The 19277-nt window shown below is 46.5% G+C and overlaps 1 long non-coding RNA gene across 1 annotated transcript; it reads right to left on the reverse strand.

Moving 5' to 3' along the window:
- Positions 1–253: 253 nt before the first annotated feature.
- Positions 254–3073, reverse strand: LOC116477445 (uncharacterized). The gene is made up of 2 exons (XR_004250459.1): positions 1871–3073; positions 254–1507 (listed from the first exon to the last, which is right to left on the reverse strand). It is a non-coding gene; the product is annotated as an uncharacterized LOC116477445 (long non-coding RNA).
- Positions 3074–19277: the final 16204 nt, after the last annotated feature.

Raw genomic sequence — 19277 nt, forward strand, 5'->3', positions numbered from 1 at the left:
TCAGAGAAGAGGTGGTATCTGAGTGGAGAATACTTTTAAGAATGGAAGGAGTCGGGTGGAGAGTGAGGGGAGTGCATTGTGAGCGAAGGTGACAGTTTCATAAAAGCTTGAGGCTGTGACAATATATGATATGTTCAAAATGGCTAAACGGGGACTCCTGCATGTCTAGGGTTGGGATATGTGAGAAGCTGCAGTAGGTAGAACCTGAAAGATATGGTGGGATAAGATAGTGAAAAATATTTCAAAGACATTGTTAAATCAATCATCGTGTTTATTTATTGAGCATCTACTATGTGCGAAGTATGGAATCTGGCACTGGGACTACAATGACAAGTAAACCAGAGTTGGCCTCTGCTTTACCTGTAGGATGACTACATGTTCCAGTCTCCTTCTTTCCTGGAATAATTATTAATAACATCTCCTTTTACTTTCAAAAGTGTTCCCATTTACACTATAAGTTGCATGATCATGCTACCTCAAAATTTCAGAAAGACAAACATTAATCAAACAATCACCCAATATATACCTTCGGATTGTACTAGATGTTATGAAAGAAAGATGCAGAGGGCTATTACAGCAAGCATTGGAAAGCAGCTTCATTCTCCAAAGGAATTTATACTTCTCTGCAGGCAAAATAGAGACAGAAGGTTTTTAAGTTGGAGATCAGATCTTAGTTTTAGAAGTCATGGCATTTTTGTGCTTGTTGAAGATTTCTCTCTCTCTCTCTTCTCCCTCTCTCTCTCTCTCTTTTTTTTTTTTCCAGAGTCTCTCTCTGTCACCTAGGCTGGAGTGCAGTGGCGTGATCTTGTCTCACTGCAGCCACCACCTCCTGGGCTCAAATAATCCTCCCATCTCAGCCTCCCGATTAGCTGGGACTACAGGTTCCTGCCACCACGTCTGGCTAATTTTTGTATTTTTTTTATAGAGATGGGGTTTTGCATGTTGCCCAGGCTAGTCTCAAATTTCTGGGCTCAAGTAATTTGCCCACCTTGGCCTCCCAAAATGCTGGGATTACGGGCATGAGCCACTGTGTCTGGCCCCTCTCTCTTTCTCTTTAATGTCTCCTAGTTATTATCAATAAGAATTGGAAGAAATCCAATTTTCCTCGTATAGCCTTTCACAGTGTAGATATATTTTTTTCATCAGAGTTGCGGAGTGAAAACTTCAAAGCAAATATGTCAGCCAAAGCTCACTTTCTGTTCTAGCTCTGCCTAGAGCCGGCTGCCTGACCCCGGACAAGTTACTTCTCCTGAGCCTTGGTTTTCTCATCTTTTATTTTTATTTTTGTTTATTTTTTAGAGATAGGGTCTCACTTTGTCACCCAGGCTAAAGTGCAGCGGTGGGATCATAGCTCACTGCAGCGTTGAACTGTTGGGCTCAAGAGATCCTCCTGCTTTCAGCATCCTGAGTCCCTGGGATTACAGGTGCGAGCCACCACTCCCAGTTCAGGTTTTCTCATCTTTAGGAAGGGAGTGGTCATTCCCACCTGCAGGGGTGGCTGTGAGGGCTGGAAATATGGTGAGTAAAGTGGCTAGTACAGTGCCAGCCACGTGGTAGGCATTCAAAAAACAGCACCTACTTTTGTTAGGTTTTCTGAGCTTGTGATTGTCTCAGAATGAGTGCTATGACTGGTGGAGAAATGCATTTGACAGAAGACACAACACTGTCTACAACAGGGGAGAGAGTGGAGGTCAGTGGGCAAGGAAGGGAAAGGAAAGGGCTGCAAGTGTTTCCGCCACTAGAAGGAAATTGGGTTGGAAAACAAACACCTGCCCTTTTTAGTTGGACTCTACATGGCCCTTAAGAACCAGAACCTACAGACCTGGTGCGCCAAGCAGAGTAAGTAAGAGGCATCTAATGGTGTACGCACCAAAAATCCAGACCGCCCTGCATGACCAGGACCTCCTGGGAACGTCTGGGAAAATCAGACAGTGAGGCTCCATCTTGCTTTTGTCTTCTCTTCCTCATTCCTCGGGCTTGTATATGACTCCCTCTGTGGGCAGAGGAAGGCCCCGATAGAGGGATGCGGGCAGACACTGCACTGAGTGAGCCTGAGAAGATGGGGACAGAGAGGGCTGCATGGGGTTGGAGGGAGGAGGAACCAGGAGCCTCCGCCCAGTGGTTATTTTGGAGCTAGAAGTGCTGTGACCACTTCCGTCCAGGTCTGGCTTGTGTCCTGACTGGGAGACCAGGCTGCTGGAGTCTGCATCTCATTTTATTTCTGATTTTTCTCTGGTGTTGTTCTGCTCTGTGTTGGTTTTCGAGGGCTGCCATAACAAAGGGCCAGATCCTGGATGGTGGTTTGTTTTCTCACTGCTCTGGAGGCTAGAACTCCAAGATCAAGGTGCTGTGAGGATTGTTTCTTCTGATGCCTCTCTCCTTGGCTTGTAGATGACCACACCCTCCCTGAGTCTTCACATGGTCTTTTCTCCATGCATTCTTGTCTGTGTCCTAATCTCCTCCTTTTATAAATGGCCATCATAATGGATTAGGGCCTACTCTAATGACCTTGTGTCACCTTTATTACCTCTGTAAAGACCCTGTCTCCAAATACGGTCAAATTCTGAGGTACGAGGTGTTAGGACTTCAACATATGAATTTTGTGGGGATGCAATTTAGTTCATAACAGACAGCTGGGCAAGTTGCATCTTTGGTCTTCATCCCTCAAGAGAGGAAAAGTGGCTTGGTTGGCCTACTGAGCCTTTTTCCTTGGAGAGGAGTTGAATCAGGAAGCTGAAACAGCGCAAATCCCTCTCTAAACCCTCTTGGCTTTATCCAGAGCCAATGGGTAATCCACTGCCTGCTTTGGGGTTCCTGGATGCTTCCTCTTGCCTCCTCAAGCCTGCTTTTAGGATCTGGGATCTGCTTTGTTTCTGGTGGAGAAATAGGTGTCTACTCTGAAATTACCTCTCTTCGGGACTGTTCAAATGTATTTGTCTTGTCTTTTGCAGGCGTTCCTTTAACAGAAAAGAGCTCTCAGCCCAGAAAGATCCCATGCAGGGGGCTCGCCTACTGCAGGATAGGAGAGCCAAGGAAGTTGCCACTCTTTTTCCATTCACCCCTTCCTTCCTCTGCAGGGAAAGGCAGGAGACCACACCTGTGGTTGTGATATCACAGACACGCTGAGATCCACAAATGTGTCATTAGCTCACCAGGTTGGCACAGAACGGCTGCATCTGAAGGTGATTTAACACAGGTAGAACCCTACTTACTGATGGGCAAGCTTCCAAAGATTTGCTTGTAGCTTAGTTATTATGAATCAGGAGTGTTTTCCTCTCATAGAAAAAGTGTTAAATGCAGGGGGAGGTTTTCAGGGAACTCCTCAAAAATCTATCTAACTCACACATAATTAAAATACGAAATATGATCATTTCTATCCCCAACGTCCAAATTTCATATATGCCATTGTTCCAGTGGGAAAATATACTGTGAATTCCAACTGTATGTATCAGGACCAGTGCTTCTCGCTCATCAGTGTAGCTCACCTGACAGTAGCTTCGTGGAAAGAGGGTGTTTCTGGGAGGGAAAGAAGGATGATATTGGGCCAGATACTTCTGGACACCAGTAAAATATGTAAAGGGTGTAAAATATTAACTTTTTTTGTTGTTGTTGGTTTTTTTTTTTGTTTTTGAGACGCAGTCTCACTCTGTCGCCCAGGCTGGAGTGCGGTGGCGTGATCTCCGCTCACTGCAAGCTCCGCCTCCCAGGTTCATGCCATTCTCCTGCCTCAGCCTCCTGAGTAGCTGGGACTACAGGCGCCTGCTGCCAGCCCGGCTAAATTTTTTTGTATTTTTAGTAGAGACAGGGTTTCACCATGTTAGCCAGGATGGTCTCGATCTCCTGACCTTGTGATCCGCCCGCCTCGGCCTCCCAAAGTGCTGGGATTACAGGCGTGAGCCACCGCGCCTGGCCAAAATATTCACATTTTTAAAAGCAGGACCATATAGTTGATTATATTTAGGTCTCATGGTAATCCTGCAAGGATAAGTATTATGATCTCCATTCTAGAGAAATGGAGAGTGAGACTCAGAGATGTCAAGAGACATTTCAGGCTCACACAGCAGAGACAGTTGCTGCTCTCAGAATGGAATGCATCTCGCATCTGCATCTGACCTCTAGGTCAACCTCTCTTCAGCTTGGCTGTGGTAGGGAATACAATTTCTGGGTGTTAATGTGTCCAGCAATCCAGGCTAGTCTGTCTGGCAGGAGGCAGGAGCCCATTCTTCTCTAGGAATGACTGACCTTGGGAAGGGCTAGGACAGGGCAATTCATACTGCTGCCGTGTGAGGGCTGGGCAGAGGTTTGGAGATGATGGCAGCCTATGCAGACTGAGGAATTTTTAGGATAAATGGTGATTTTCCTCCTTGGTGATTTCCCAAGGCCACTGAGGCCTGACAATTCTGGCAGGGAAACCAAATTTAAATGAGTCCCTTTTCATGTCTGCCTGAGGGGTAGACATTAGTCAGAAAGCTAACAACCTTCCCTGACTGTTTCCTGTGTTCTGAACACGGTATATGGGGGTTGTGAAGAAACACAGTCATTGTTCCAAAGGTATTTTATAGCTGGACAAAATAAAACAATCAAAGAACCAAATACACACAGGAAATGTAGAACAAGTTAGGGTAGATTCCTCCACCCCGTGAAGTGAACTGCAGAGGGCACCTGTGGGCATCATCAGTTGGGGTGGGCTCACTCAGAAAAGGCTGCTGACTCGGCCATGAAAAGTGCGATAGAATGTGAGAATTGGAAACGTGTTTCGACTTTGAGTTCAACCCCTGTATTTTCTTTCAGATCAGAAAACTGAGGCTCAGGGAAGTTAGTGAATGGCCTATGGGTTTTTCTTTTTTCTTTTTCTTTTGAGACAGGGTTTCACTCTGTCACCCAGGTTACAGTGCAGTGGTTCAATCTAGGCTTACTGCAATTTCCACCTCCTGGGCTCAAGTGATCCTCTCACCTCAGCCCCCTAAGTAGCCGGGACCACAGGTATGCATCACGACGCCTGGCTAATTTTTTTTTTTTTTTTTTTTTTGCAGACATGGGAGCTTCCTATGTTGCCCAGGCTGGTTTCAAACTCCTGGGCTCAAGCATTCTGCCCTCATCGGCCTCCCTAAGTGCTGGGATTATAGGCGTGAGCCACTGTGCCCAGGCCTGGCCTAAGGTTTTAAGCTAGTAAATGGGAAAGAGAGGATGAGAATTCAGGTTTCCTCGCTCTCTCTAGTTGCTCATAGTTACATTGGAAGGGGATGGGGAAAAGAACAAATTGAAAAAGATGTCAGAGGAAGGGAGTGGAGAGAGTGCATTTTATAGACAGGAGTCCATGTGGAGGAGAGGTAAGAAATTGGGTAAATAAGGGTGTGGGAACCAGGTGGCCAGAGGCCTTGAAGGTTGAGTCGATAAAATTTTTGTGTTTTTCCTGATTGGCAATAAGGGACAGAGGGATAGAGAGACAGCCACGCTACTCCCAGGGGCATCTTCTGCTGACATTGTTTGTATAATAAAAATGCTTATTCTGCAAATAGCCCATTTTAAATCAGATGCCTGGACTTTTGGCTTGTTGAATTCACCTAGTATGGTAATCTGGGCCAGAAATTTTGAGCTCTTTGCTCTACACTGAAATATAATGTATAAAATCCCAGACCTTGAGGACTCTTCCAGTCAAGCCTCTTGTTTCTTAGTCTGACCAGTGATAAGGACCTTTGCTGCTCAGAATTGAATTCCCATTGGCCAGATCTCAGGCCTGCCTTCCCTTTCCCCACATATCTTGAGTAGGACCCCATAGGGCTCCTTAAAGAAGGAGCCTTGTGTGTGGATGCTGGATAGGGACAGAAGGGAAGTGGGAGGGCAAGGAGCCTGCTGGGGAGGCCATGAGGCTACACGGCTTGCAGCCGATTCTCTGCTTGCTGCCATTGGTTTGTTGGTATTGCAGAAACATGGCTCCAGCACCAGGGGAGAATGTCAGGGTCAAGAACTGCAAATTGTAAACCACAGTGAAGTGAGATGAATCAATGGGCAGTGACCTAAGAGACAGGAGGAAAGCCTGCTAACAGGAGGCTTAGAAAAGTCTCCTGGATGTGCCCGGCTGCAGGAGACCATGGCCAGGCCAGCTCTGTCCCCTTAGACAACCAGGCTTCGTCAGATTTGATCATAGGGTTGTCAGGGAGCAGACCAGGCCAACTGGGACCAGATAGTATCTTCTCTGCAGTGCCTTAAGAGGTCAGGGTTGAAGATGGTTCTTTGGAGCAAGCCAGCTTTTCTACTGCGGTCACAGACCGTGGAGAGGAAAGCAACACTTTTGTTTACATGGTTGTCATTCTTTTCTGATTTGTAGTACATATTTGTTAAAATGTAGAAAACCTACAGGAGAAAGGAGGATATTATCCACAATCATACCACCAAAGGTAATCACTGTTAATATTTTAGGGAATTTCCTTCCAGTCTTTTTTTTTTTCTGTGCATACATACCTTAAAATAAAATTCGAGTCATATTATATTCGCATTTTTATAGTTTCTTTTTTCATTTAACATTATATGATGAGCCTATTCCCGTCCCTTTCATATTATTCTACAATATCTTTTTTTAATAGTTTCATGGTATTCAATTTTGTGGATTTATATACATTTAGTTAATCTTTATAACTGGATATTTAGATTTCCTGCAAATTTGCACCATTGTAAACGTTACTGCAATGAACATCTTTGTATTACAATAATCTTTGACCACATTTCTGATTGTTTCCTTAGGAGACACTTTCCTAGAAGTGGAATCACTGTTTCAAAGGCCCTTGTTATATGCTGGTTAATTGCCCCCCTCAACTCCCCCTACCTGAAGTGTTATATCAGTTTACAATCTCATTAATCAGTGGCTATGACAGTGCCCATCTCACTGCACCTTTGCCAGCACTGTGAATTATTATATTCTTTTAAGTGGAAGGTTGCCTTTTCAGAGTCATGCTCAGCTGACTGATAGCATAAGCTTTGAACATGGCAGCTAATTTCTTTGTGTTTATTAGCAGAGCTTAGCAGATCTACATGTGGGAGCTTAGAAAACTTGGGGAGGAAAGAAGGCTGTATCTAATCCACAGGCAGCCATGTGTACAGACAGGGAGAGAGGAGACCTGTGTATGAGGGGGTACTTGATTCATCCTTCTCCAAAACTCAAAGTGTATGAAGCTGCCAGGCAAAACCCTTCCTCCAAAAGCTCTTGCCCAGAAATGCTTCCTGGCTGATCAGGAAATGAGAGAACAAAGCGAGCCTACACAAAGACGGGCTTAGTACTCTGGAAGGCCAGCGATGTGCAAAGCCCCTGACGCTAAGCAGAAATGAAAACGCTAATGGTGAGACACCCAAAGAAAATGTATTCCATATGCACAGGCCAGCTGGCTGCAAAGGAATACAAATGCAGTTAGGGATTAGCCAGCAGGAGCAAGAGCAGCCCGGATAACTTGGGAATTGCTTTCCAGCTTGCTTAGGCCAGTTGTAGCTAAAGGTACTTCAGGCACTGAATTTGACCTTTTTTCTGACTCTGGCATCAGAGAAACTTATCAGTATTGCAGCCCATTTTAAATAATCACAAGCCCCAATTTATTGGACAAGCCCTGTAGAGTTTTGGGTGCCTACTCTGCACCCAGCACCCATGCTAGTACTTTTATGCAACATATATACTCCCCAAACAATTCCGTGAAGTAGGAGTCATTATCCCCATTTCTTAGATGAGAAAATTGATGCACAGTGAGATTAAGTAACTTGCACAATTCATTAAAATGGTGGAGACTGGATCTTAAATCAAACCTGTCTGGCCTCACTCTCTGTGTTCTTTCCACCACCATGCTTTTGTAGGGCTTGATTTTGGGCTGCTGCATTACAAGCACTCCCCAGCCCTTCTGAGTCTGCCTGTGCTGGCTAATACAAAGCAACAGGCTTCTTATTCTGTCCATCACATTCTGCTGTGCTAGTGGAGACACAGCAGAGATAAGAGTGAGGCATCCTTAGGGTGGAAAGTGGCCAACAGGTCTTGGCATGTACTTCTTTATGGCTGGTGAGCCAAGTCCTTGCGGGCAAGACATTCCGAGAGTGCCCTGGTGATGGTTGGGGAAGTGGTGATCTAACCTTATGTTTTCCCTGCTATGGAAGCTGCAGGCACAGAATTCCTAGAAGATAGACCCTCAGAGAAATGGCTCCAGTGTCCATGGGAGGGTTGCAACTTTTTGGTCATCAGACTGCAGGCCGTGGCTGGAAGAAATGCTTTTCCTATCTCTGACTTCTCTTGAGACCTCTGTCTTGTCTTGCAAGAGAATTTCATGGGAGAATTTCATGGGTGTCAGGAAGTAGAAGGGATGTAGAAGGAAAGAGGAAGTATGACTCCTAAGGAATCTCCAGGAGACCTGGGAAATTGGCTAGTGCCCAGACAACCCCTAACTTCCCTTCTCATTAGGGCCTCCTCAAACTCCCCCAAATTCTCCCACGGCAACACACATTGTGCTGACCCAGGAGAATCTTAGTGCTGACTTGCTATTTTGCTGGAAAAGCACTGGACAGACAAGAATAGGACTTTTTTTTTTCTATTAAAAAACAAAACAAAACAAAACAAGACAAAAACCAAAGCACAAAGCTTTTAAGTTAAGTGCTGGGGATTTGACGGCTCAGAGCAAAATGGGGAATAGCTATTGTCTAACTGAGAAAACCCAGGGTCCTCTAGTCTGGGGTGGGTCAGTCTGTGGGTAGAAGGTGACCCATCCATGGTTTTGCTCAAATCCGGGTACAGTCTCTGTACCCAGATTCTGAGGCTTCAGGATGTGGCACACCTAGAGGATACTAATGTTAGTAGCATTTACTGAGTCCTGTGTGTGAGCCACAGGTGTTAAGTGCTAGGTATGTCATCCTATTTAATTCTCTGGGCATTGCTGTGGGGCGTCATGCCCATTTTGCAGGAGGGGACATCGATGTTTAGAGAGGTGTAGTATTTGCTCATGATCACATATGTGGTCGGGGCAGAGATGGGATTCAAACCTGGAAACTCACAACCAGAGTCTGTGCTCACAACACGATCCTCTATGATTCTGCTTTCCAGGGACCAAGGGTTTATGCTTTAGGAAAAAATATCTAATTTTTTTTCCTTGGTCCTTGAATATTACAAATAAATACCCATGGTAAGGCCTTTGGGAGAAGTTTGCAAGTCAATTCAATACAATTAAAAAGGATCAATAGGACCTAACCCATCCGTTGGGTTTCTGGTGTGTCCCTGAGTGGGACAGGTGGTCAAGAGCATGGCACTGCTGTGTCTGCTCTCCGTCCCTGCCGAAACCACTCTTTGTTCTTGACAAATAAACAGCCTTGAAAGGGGTTACTCCAAATGGGTACAGTGTCCTCCTTCCCTAACCCCATGGCCTAACTGTATGTTTCAGAGGAAAATCCTTGTTTGGCTGAAGTAGGAGGAATCATAAAAACACACTGGGCTTTAGAAATGTAAATATCTGCACAGTGAGATGGATGAGGATGATGGATAGATGCCAGAGGAAGCCTGGATGTGAGAATCTGGCAGACAGAGATGGATGTGAGGAAACACAGGGAGTGAGAGGAAAGCAAAAGGCAAGAAGCCACATGCATGGGTGGAGATGGCAGCTCAGGAGTGGCCGGAGCCTGTAAAGCCGCAGGGGCTGGGCTCAGTGAATGCAAAGGGAAGGCAGAGGCAAGGCCGACAAGATTCTGTGGCAGGGATAAGGGGAGTGTGGCCCCTTGGGCAAGATGCACCCATCACAGACAAAAGCTTGCGAGCGTGCCCAAGGCTTCCCGGAGAGGAGTAGGTGGGACTCATGCTAGATACAGAGTGGCAGTTCTCACAGTGTAGCTTCTAGACCGGCAGGATCAGCACAACCTGGGAACTCATTAGAAATGCACATTCTCAGTCCTCGGCCCAGATCTGGTGAATCAGAAACTCTGGGGCCCGGTCCAACATTCTGCGTTTTAACAAGCCCTTCAGTTGACTTTGATGCATGCTAAAGTTCGAGAGCATCCCATATGGAGGAATGGGGAGAATGAAGAGGGCGAGGTCAAGAAGGTGTAGAAGTCTAGAGTTTAGGGTATGTGTCTGATGGAAAAAAGGCAAAGAGCCATTTCATTCTAGTAGAAAAAGTGGGCAATACATGGGAAATGCGGAGGGCCCTCAGAGGAGGGCAAGATAATGTGAGGAGCTACGCTTAATCATTGCTGGGACAAAGTGAGATGTGCAGGAAGAAAGAACAGGATAGTGGAAGGTTCATGAGCCAACCTGGGGACAACGCAGCCTAGTGAGGGGCCCATGATTGTGATGGTGTCAGAGTGCTAACAGGCCTCCCCACACAGTGCACCTCAGGTTTCCATCGACCTGTAGAAGAGCACTGGTGTGTTCAAGAGACACTAAAAGAGGGGTGCTGCAGAGAATTGAGGTTCCCATGGACTTGGAGGAGTAGCCTCTGCTCCCAATTCCTTGTCGTCCTGGCAGAAATTCAACCAAGGGCTAACATGCCCAGAGAGCCTTTTGTTTAAATGTTGCCTTTTTCCCCTTCCCTCACAGAAGCTCTGAGTTCGCTCCCCTAGGTGACAAGCACTTACAAGGCAGGGTCTGGGTCACCACTGTACAGAATGTGCAGGCTGTGCCCCATGCACAGGGTGATGTGCCATTAGGCACCAAGTTCAGTGTTCATATTGTGTTGACAAGAGTGGGAGAAGCCTGATCAGGGGAGGTGGGTGGGTCAGACGACCTCAGCCTTCCAGCTCTCTGTTTCTACAAAACCAGTTGATGAATGTCTCTCCCATCTTCATCAATCTGTTTTTCTTATTGTTATTTTCTTTCTTTGTGCGTTCCTGTTATTGGAAAGAAATGGATGGACTGACAGCTGAAGCTGCTTCTCTCTGAACCTTGACTTTTTGGTTGCCTTGCTTAAGGCTGATGCCCAGACAGCCTGCACAGACAGGGCTCCCCAGACATCCCAACCGCCAGTCCTCAGCAGCAGAAGGGCGCAGGCTCCGGGCACCTCACTAGTACTCACTTATTACAACAAAAACCTTGTAATGGCCCAGGGAAACTTTTGCCTGGGTAAATAACCATTACTGAGCTTATAATTTTGAAAATGTTCATTTTGGGCCTTTTTAATGTAGGTTCAAATCTGCTCTGGAGGTTGCACTTTAAGAAAAGGCACTTTTCTGTAACTTTCCATTTGAATTAGCTGGCAGACCACCTGGAGGCCTCTGAAGAACCACATCTAGAGACTCACTGGGTTAGCCGACGGCCTGGGTGGAGGGCAATGGCCGCCGCTTCTGTTAATAGATAGAAGGAACAGGCTAATGAATTTGAGCGGGATTTGTTTTTTTAAACCCAACACTCAGTTGAAAGCAATATCCATTAGTATAGTGCACTGAACACTGCCGTGAACTCTTATGTTGATTGGAAGAGACAAGTCATAAATTTCTCCTATTAAAGTTCTTGACTCACAATATCAGGCAGAGACTAATGACTTAAAAATAATATGTGCAAATGGCATCAGAATACAGATGACCTGGGTTCTGGCCCCAGCAGGGGATGCGAGTCTGATGTCCTGGACAAAGCAGAGTCCATTAAATGTTTGGGGTGGGCTACATGGCACCATATTTCAATAGGAATATTTTCTTTTCAATCAAAGGGAGGTACTCCAGTGACATCTGTGGGGACTGTATTTCCTCAATAAGGCAGTTTTGAGATGAAGGTGAAAGCACTGATTTAGGAAACCCGAGGAGACCCTCAGCAGAGAGTTCTGGTTCTTATGTGCTCTGAGTTGGGATCGCTTGCGGAAAGGCTTCAGCAGGTCACACCCCGGGAGAAGGCAGTGAGCGCAGCCTGGATGCCGGATGGGTTCCAGCCTTCGGCGTTGCTTTAAGTCCCACCTTCTCAGTCTTTCCGGATCAGTACTTGAGAGGTGTTGCTTCCTTTTACCCCAACCATACCCTGTCCTCACACGAAATCCTAGTGCTTCCTCCTTCCCACTCACTCTCCAGTCAACCCACGATGCACTTACCCTGGGGCGGGAACCAACTTAACCACAGAAACCTATTATTATTTGTGTATTTGTATAAATGAATGTTTATTGCAGAATAGCCTCTGCATATTCTTCCTGCCAGCATGGACTTTATTTTCTAATGGGAATTCTTGGATCTGTGTTTCTTGATTTGGTCTGCTCTTGACTCTATCCCACTCCTGCTCCGGCATCTTAGTCATCCACAGTCTCTAGTGGCTCAGGCAGGGGCATTACCCAATCTGTAATTGAGTGAGGGTACATGAGCATTCTTAGAACTCCATTTAGAAGAAAGGAATGAGCACAACTTCTAGGGATTTGGGGCCCAGGCTGGAGAAAATCCTATCTTTGATGAGGTTCAAGGTTTTATTTCTAAGCACCACAGCCGCCCGGGAAAGACATCTGGCTCTGGGAACTGACCTCATAGAGAATTGGGCCTGGCTATCTGCATTTCAAGCTTGACTCCAGAACTCCCCCATCATGCTACCCCATGACACCCTATAAAGTGCAGAGCCAAGTCTGCCTTGGGGGAGACTCATCGCAGTTATGCCATCAGCACTATTTTATATGAGATCATGCCAGGGTTTACAGTCACCTAAGCTTGCTATAGGTGCCACAGTGCCCGAAGGATTAGGCAAGGGGTCTGCATTAATCCCCAACCAATCTTAGTGGAGACAGAGCCTGACTTGGATCCTGACATGAGAGGACACATCCCTGCCTCCCTTTTGCCCTGACGCCCTGAAGCCTCGTGCAGGAAAATGGAGCATCTAGAAAGCATCTAGTCTTGAGAGGTTCTATGAGATCATTTCTCTCTCTTTCTTCCCTCTCCAGCCCCTCCCCACTTTTTTATTTTTTATTAACAAGGATGAAAGTAAATGTGAACTCGAAACAATAAGGCATGGAAAATCACAGAAATAACTTAATTAAGTTTTTAAAGATTTCTATGCTTGAATAAATTAGCCTTCCTGCAAATGTCACAACATTCAGAAAAAAAAATTGTAATCAATGGAGCACAATGCTTCCCTGCTCTTTATTTAAACGAAAGCTCCATTGGTGCGTTTCCTTTTACCCCTGCTCCTCCCCTGCAGCTGCTGCTCCCTGGCCCCCCTCAGCTTCAGGCAAGGGCACCAGACTCTCACATCAGCATATTCTGCTGCTGTTCCGAAAGGTGGAAGGATTGCAGGTGGGGGCAGGTGGTGGGAGGGCCACGCGGGGAGATTTCTCTTGGCCAGAGTGAGAGTATGAGTGCTTCTGGCACTCCTTCGAAAGGTAGCAGAATCTAATCTCTCTATGGGGCTTGAGTTCTCCTAGGCCTCAGCCAAAGCTGGGAGTCAGGGAGATCTTTCCTTCAGCACCAGGATGAGAGTATGATGAGGAGTCAGACCCGACCCAACTCTGCAGGGCAAGGGATAGGGGCCATTTCCCGCCACCCTCTCCAGTGCCTTTCTCCCTTTTCAGGCATTTCCCCATCACCAGGGCTGGGAAGATTGCAGGAAAGCAGGCAGGAGAAAGAGAAAGATGGAGGGGAAAAGGGAGGACCCAGGTTCCCTGGGGCAGCAGTCCTGCCTTCGGCCACATGGACAGATTTCCATCGCCATCGAGACGCAGGGCAGATTGCTCGGCTAATGAGTACATGCCACTGCGCTGCTGCTGCTGCTGACTTGAGTAGTGAGTGATGTCATGCTGGCTGCCCAGCCCTGCTATAATGCAGCTGTCAGGGCCCCGTGGGGAAAACTTAGGGAGAAATACGAGAAGTCTAAAAAGCAGCAAAAGGCCCAGTCAAGTGAAGGGAAATGGAATTACAGTAATGCTGAAAGCAGGCACACTGGAGAATTAAAACACTTTGTTTTGGAACCAGAGTGTACTCAACCTGGGTTATTAAATTATTTATTGTTTGCGTCTCCAGTAATGGGCGAGAGTAATGGGGAGAGCAATCAGCCAGGGCAGAGATTATTTTAATTATCAGGTACATTTGGGGCCGCCCCTGCATAGAGCCTGGTGCCCCTCGAGCACGGGGCCGAGTGACGTGGAAATGGGATGTTCAGGGCTTAATCAGATTCATCAGATCCATTCACTGAACTAACCCTGAAACGGGCTGTGTGATGATCCTTCAGACTTAACATGGGGAATGGCAGCCTGTTTCCCAAGGACACCCCATGACCCAAAATGGTTCTGCTTTTACAACATTGTATGTTGATGGGTAGCCATCCCACGTGCCCCCAGTGACACATCCTGCCAGCACCACCAGGTGTGAAGCGAGCATGGTGAAGGGCCTAAAAGGAAGTGAGATGGGGTCTAGGAAATCGAAGCAGCCCCTGGGTAATCCATCCGGGCTGCTATTTCGCTTTTGGCAGTCTGGGAGTTTGGAAAGGCAGGATAGTGATGTCAATGCGGCACTATTTCTTTTTCTTTTTCTTTTTTTCTTTTTTATTTTTGAGATGGATTCTTGCTCTGTTGCCCAGGCTGGAGTGTAGTGGCATGATCTTGGCTCACTGCAATCTCTGCCTCCCAAGTTCAAGGAATTCTTCTGCCTCAGCCTCCCAAGTAGCTGGGACTACAGGCGTGCACCACCATGGCCAGCTAATTTTTGTATTTTTAGTAGAGACAGGGTTTTGCCATGTTGGCCAAGCTGGTCTCGAACTCCTGACCTCAGGTGATCCACCCGTCTCGGCCTCCCAAAGTGTTGGGATTACAGGCATGAGCCACTGCAACCAGTTGATGCAGCATGATTTCTATGTGCCATGCACCAGGCATTGTGATAAGCATTTTACATATATTCTTTATTTGATCTTCATGGGACCCTCCTCAAGAGAGTAACTATGCATCATGGTTTGTTCCTTCTGATTTGTGCCTGTTGCCTCAGAGTAATTATTGAGGGCACCTGCCTCTTACTCTCAGAGTCCCTGTTTAGACCATAAATTGTTATGCCCATTTTGTGGGTGAGAAACTGAGGCTTGGAGATTTGCATAATCCCTCCAGCGGTAAGTGACAGGCTTTACACTGGCTCTGTCTGGCTCCAGAGCCTGAACTCTTACATGTTTTACTACTATGCTGTACTGCTTTAGAGGTGGAGAACAGGGGAGGCAGGGAAATGAGATTGCTGTGGTTTTTGTCTTTCCTCTGATAAGTAGCAAAATCTAGTCTCTCTTTGGGGACTGTGGGATTCCTGGTTCAAAAGTCAGAGGCAGCCAGTTTGAGGAAGCAGAAGGTGCCTGTTGACTGACAGGTTAACAAGATGGTGTAAGAAGAGCAGCTACCCTCCTAATCCAAACCCCCAGGGTAGGCTTGTTCTCGTTCCAGGGTGCCTGGAGAGCCAAGGCTGGGACTAAAGGCAGCTCTTTGCCACGAGGTGACCTAAATCTTCACCTCCCTCTTCTTCTTTTTTTTTTTTTTTTTTTTTTTTTTTTTTAAATTTCAATAGGGTTTTGGGAAACAGGTGGCGTTTGGTTACATGGATAAGTTCTTTAGTGGGGATTTCTGCGATGCTTCCATTACCCAGGAAGTGTGTACACTGTACCCAATGTGTAGTCTTTTATCCCTCACCTTCCTCGCTCTTTTTTTTTTTTGAGACGGAGTCTCACTCAGTTACCCAGGCTGGAGTACAGTGGTACGATCTCGCTCACTGCAAGCTCCATCTCCCGAGTTCATGCCGTTCTCCTGCCTCAGCCTCCCGAGTAGCTGGGACTACAGGCGCCCACCACCACACCCGGCTAATTTTTTTGTATTTTTAGTAGAGACGGGGTTTCACCGTGTTAGCCAGGATGGTCTTGATCTCCTGACCTCGTGATCTGCCCACCTCGGCCTCCCAAAGTGCTGGGATTACAGGCGTGAGCCACCGCGCCTGGACCCTCCTCGCTCTTCTTAAGGTCCAGTTGTCTGGGCAAAGGGCCAGGAATCTGAGCCTCTGCTCCAGTCCTTGGCCTCTGGCCTGAAGCCATGAGAAGTGACAATAAGAAAACCACCCTCAAGTCGGCTTGATTCTCTGCCCATGACATACAAAGTTCCATCCAGTTTGCAGAGAAAAGGCTGGGTTAACCAGGCTGCTGTTGGTCAAGTGGCTGTAAGTGGTGCCTGAGGAATCCATATTGCTATTATTAACTTGCAAACTGTTGATGTAAAGGGTTGGGGTGGAATACTTTGCTTCTGTAATTAGAACTGGTTTCCTTTTCCTGCAAATTTGGGGACTCTCCTGTTATTAATGACCTTTTTGGATCCATGCCCAGGATTTAGAGATATTGTCTTTGGATCTAGGTAATGAGGTCGCTACTGATCCTGAACAAATGGGAGAAGTTATTTAATAATTACTCTGCACTGTCTGTCGGTGACCTTTCATTTGTCGAGATGAGAGGCATCTGTTTATCATCACCCCCATGTGGAAGATTTTGATTTTCCGGGATTAGTTCTCCTGGATTGAATCCATTTTGCTTTCTGCCTTTTTAGAAAAGTTTGCCATTTAAAGGTACCACATGCTGTAGCATATGAGGGAGCTGCACCTGAAGTGATATGAGTGGGAACCATCTTAGACAGGCTGGAAACCCAAGTTCTTCTTAATCTGGGGTGCACAATCAACTTCTAGAGCTGACAGACGTGTGTGCTGCTGAGGCAAGTCAGTGGCTTGTCAGTGGTTTCTGGAGGCAAGATTTGAAGTTTGAGAGGAAATAAGCCTCAAACTATTGAGAGGAGGTAGGAAGAGATTAGGCTTTTTCTCTTTTCTGCACTTAACAGTGAGATGGATAGATGGCCCAGTGTGCTCAGTGGCTCTCAGCTGGGGAGAACGAGGATGCCATAATTGGGCAGACACTGTGGTAGACAGAACAAAGCCAGAGCTCAGAGAGGCTCTCTGAGGCCCCCAAAGAGACATTCCTCCCATACCAGGTCTTGAAGGGCTTCTGGAGGGCTTGGTAGAGACAACCTGGGAAAGACGATGACAACGACTGAAGGCTTAGGATGGAAGCCAGATTAATTTGACTTGCACAGAGAATCATGTGCTGCCAAGGGTGAGTGGTGTCTTAAAGAGCCTGAGCCTATTACTTTACCTAATTTTGTCTTCCTTTTAAAAATATCCCTGCTAAATGGCCGTTGAGCCACTGCTTGCATTTCTCCTATAGAGAACTCACCACTTCTCAATCCCCTGTGGTCTCCACTCCATTTCCAGCAATTCTCATAAAATTCCTTTTTCTAAAATACTGAGATTTAAAAAATCTGTTATTTTAACTTTAGCCCATTGACCTTTGCTCTTATGTTGGGGCATTAATTGGCATTTGTCTTCTTGCTTAGGACAGTCCTTCAGGCTTTGGAGCAGAGTTGTCATGCCACCCTATGTCTTCTGATGAAACATTCCAGTGCTCTGTGTTTTCCATGAGCCATGCTTCCAAGTTCCTTCACCCCCCTGGCCACCCTCCTTAAAATCAGTCATGTTTTCTGGTTCTCTGAATATGAGAATTGCAAACAATACTCAAGTCTGGTTTGTCCCTCACATACTAGAACAGGTTCATCTTCTCCTTTCATCCAGACGATATGGTTTTATTAATGCAATCTAAGTAAGGGAATTTTTAAAAAGGCGAAGGGGAAGCACGGTTGGTAGAAGGCCTTGAAATCCCTTCTGAAGAATTAGGTGGAAGAAGCCCTACGGAAAGACAACATTCCACAAGGCTGGCGAGACTTTCACAGGGAGGGAGCAGGCTGCAGGTGGTCCTGCCCTCTCCCCCTTCCCACAGCCCTTTGGAGCCCTTTCTTCTTCTTGGATAAACAGGGAAACCAGAGCTGGGATTGGGCAGGAGGAGAAGAGCAGAGAGCAGCTTGGAGTTAGAAGACACAGGGCAACAATGATTTGAGAGCCCCTCCATTTCTCACACTGACCCCAGAACCAGGCAGTTTCTCAGGGGAGAAGGCCCTGTGCTCCCAGAATGAGTGAGTGCCCTGTGTTACACCCCCTGAATGGTCTGCACCTCCACTTTGATAACATGCATCACATGTGTAACAAATGTTCAGCTTCGAAATTTCTCACTAGGTTGTGAGGGCACAGTCCCTACTTATCTGTTTAATGATCCTTAATCCACAGTGTCAAATACAGTGTAGGCACTCAACAAAAATGTGCTGGATAAATGAACAAAGAACAAATCAACGAATCTCTAGGAGTGCTTGCTCCAAGGTTTCTGTTGATGGGTTCTATCCATCAGTCCATTTGGAAGCTCCTATTAACTTGCCTAGTTCCAATTGGCTCTCTCCTCCTGTGGTGAATTCTCCACTGTCCAGCCACGTTAAGAGATAGAATAGAATCATGAAAACATAAAGGGGTTAGGGCTAAAGAGAACTTTAGAAGTTATGCACAGTTTGTTGATAAAAAGACTTTCTTCTCCCATCTGCACTCCACTAAATTCTCTCACTTTCTTTCTTTCTTTTCACATCCCAGCTCTATGAAGCAAATCCCTTGCAGATACCCTCAACTCCTTTTTTCCTATTTCTCTCCACTGAACTTACCTGGAAAAAACCCCATCTATCTGCTCACTTTGTTCCTGGCCTGAAGCAGCTTAGCATTACTGGTGAAAATCATCTTGAAATTGATAAACTGGGCTCCAAGGAGACACTCTCGACCCCTCCACCACATTGGTCTCCAGCAATGCAAACTTTGCAACCTGTCAGGTGCTACTCTTATTTCTGTTGCCCATTTTGGAGGACTGTTTCCTTGAGGTGGCCCATGTAGGTGTCTTTTCTACCTATCTACCCTTCTAGACTTGATCTGGAAAGGATCTTAGGGATCAGCTGATCTCCCACCTTTCAGCGTTTGTATCTTTAACTCGGAAACTTCCCTGTATAAAAAATCTTACGTGGAACTCTTCATTATAAAAGAGTGGAGTTGCTCTTGTTGAAAAATGCCGAGGGCCAAGGGCCAGGGTCTCTCCACGTGAGTCCCCTACTGTATCTGCCATAGCACCTGAGGGTGTGTTTGTGCCTTAGGGCCTCAGCAGAGCCCATTGGAAATCACTGATTTAGCCTGCGAACCTTATTATCCGGATGAGGGAACCGCTGTCCTGAGAGGTGACATCACATGATAGACCCTGGACCCAGCATGTTTAATCTGGGGGCTCCTCCCAGCAGAGCATGGCACCCCTTGCTCTGACCATCATGCTTTTTGGCTTCCCTCACCTGACTCTGATTCCCACTGAGCTGTGTGGTGGCCACCACTGCCTCCTATTTGGATGCAGAAGGTCAGTTTCTCTGCAGACAGACGAGCCCTTTCAGGGCCACTCTCCC

Source organism: Hylobates moloch, unplaced genomic scaffold (genome assembly GCF_009828535.3).
Source record: "Hylobates moloch isolate HMO894 unplaced genomic scaffold, HMol_V3 SCAFFOLD_11, whole genome shotgun sequence".
Taxonomy (NCBI): domain Eukaryota; kingdom Metazoa; phylum Chordata; class Mammalia; order Primates; family Hylobatidae; genus Hylobates; species Hylobates moloch.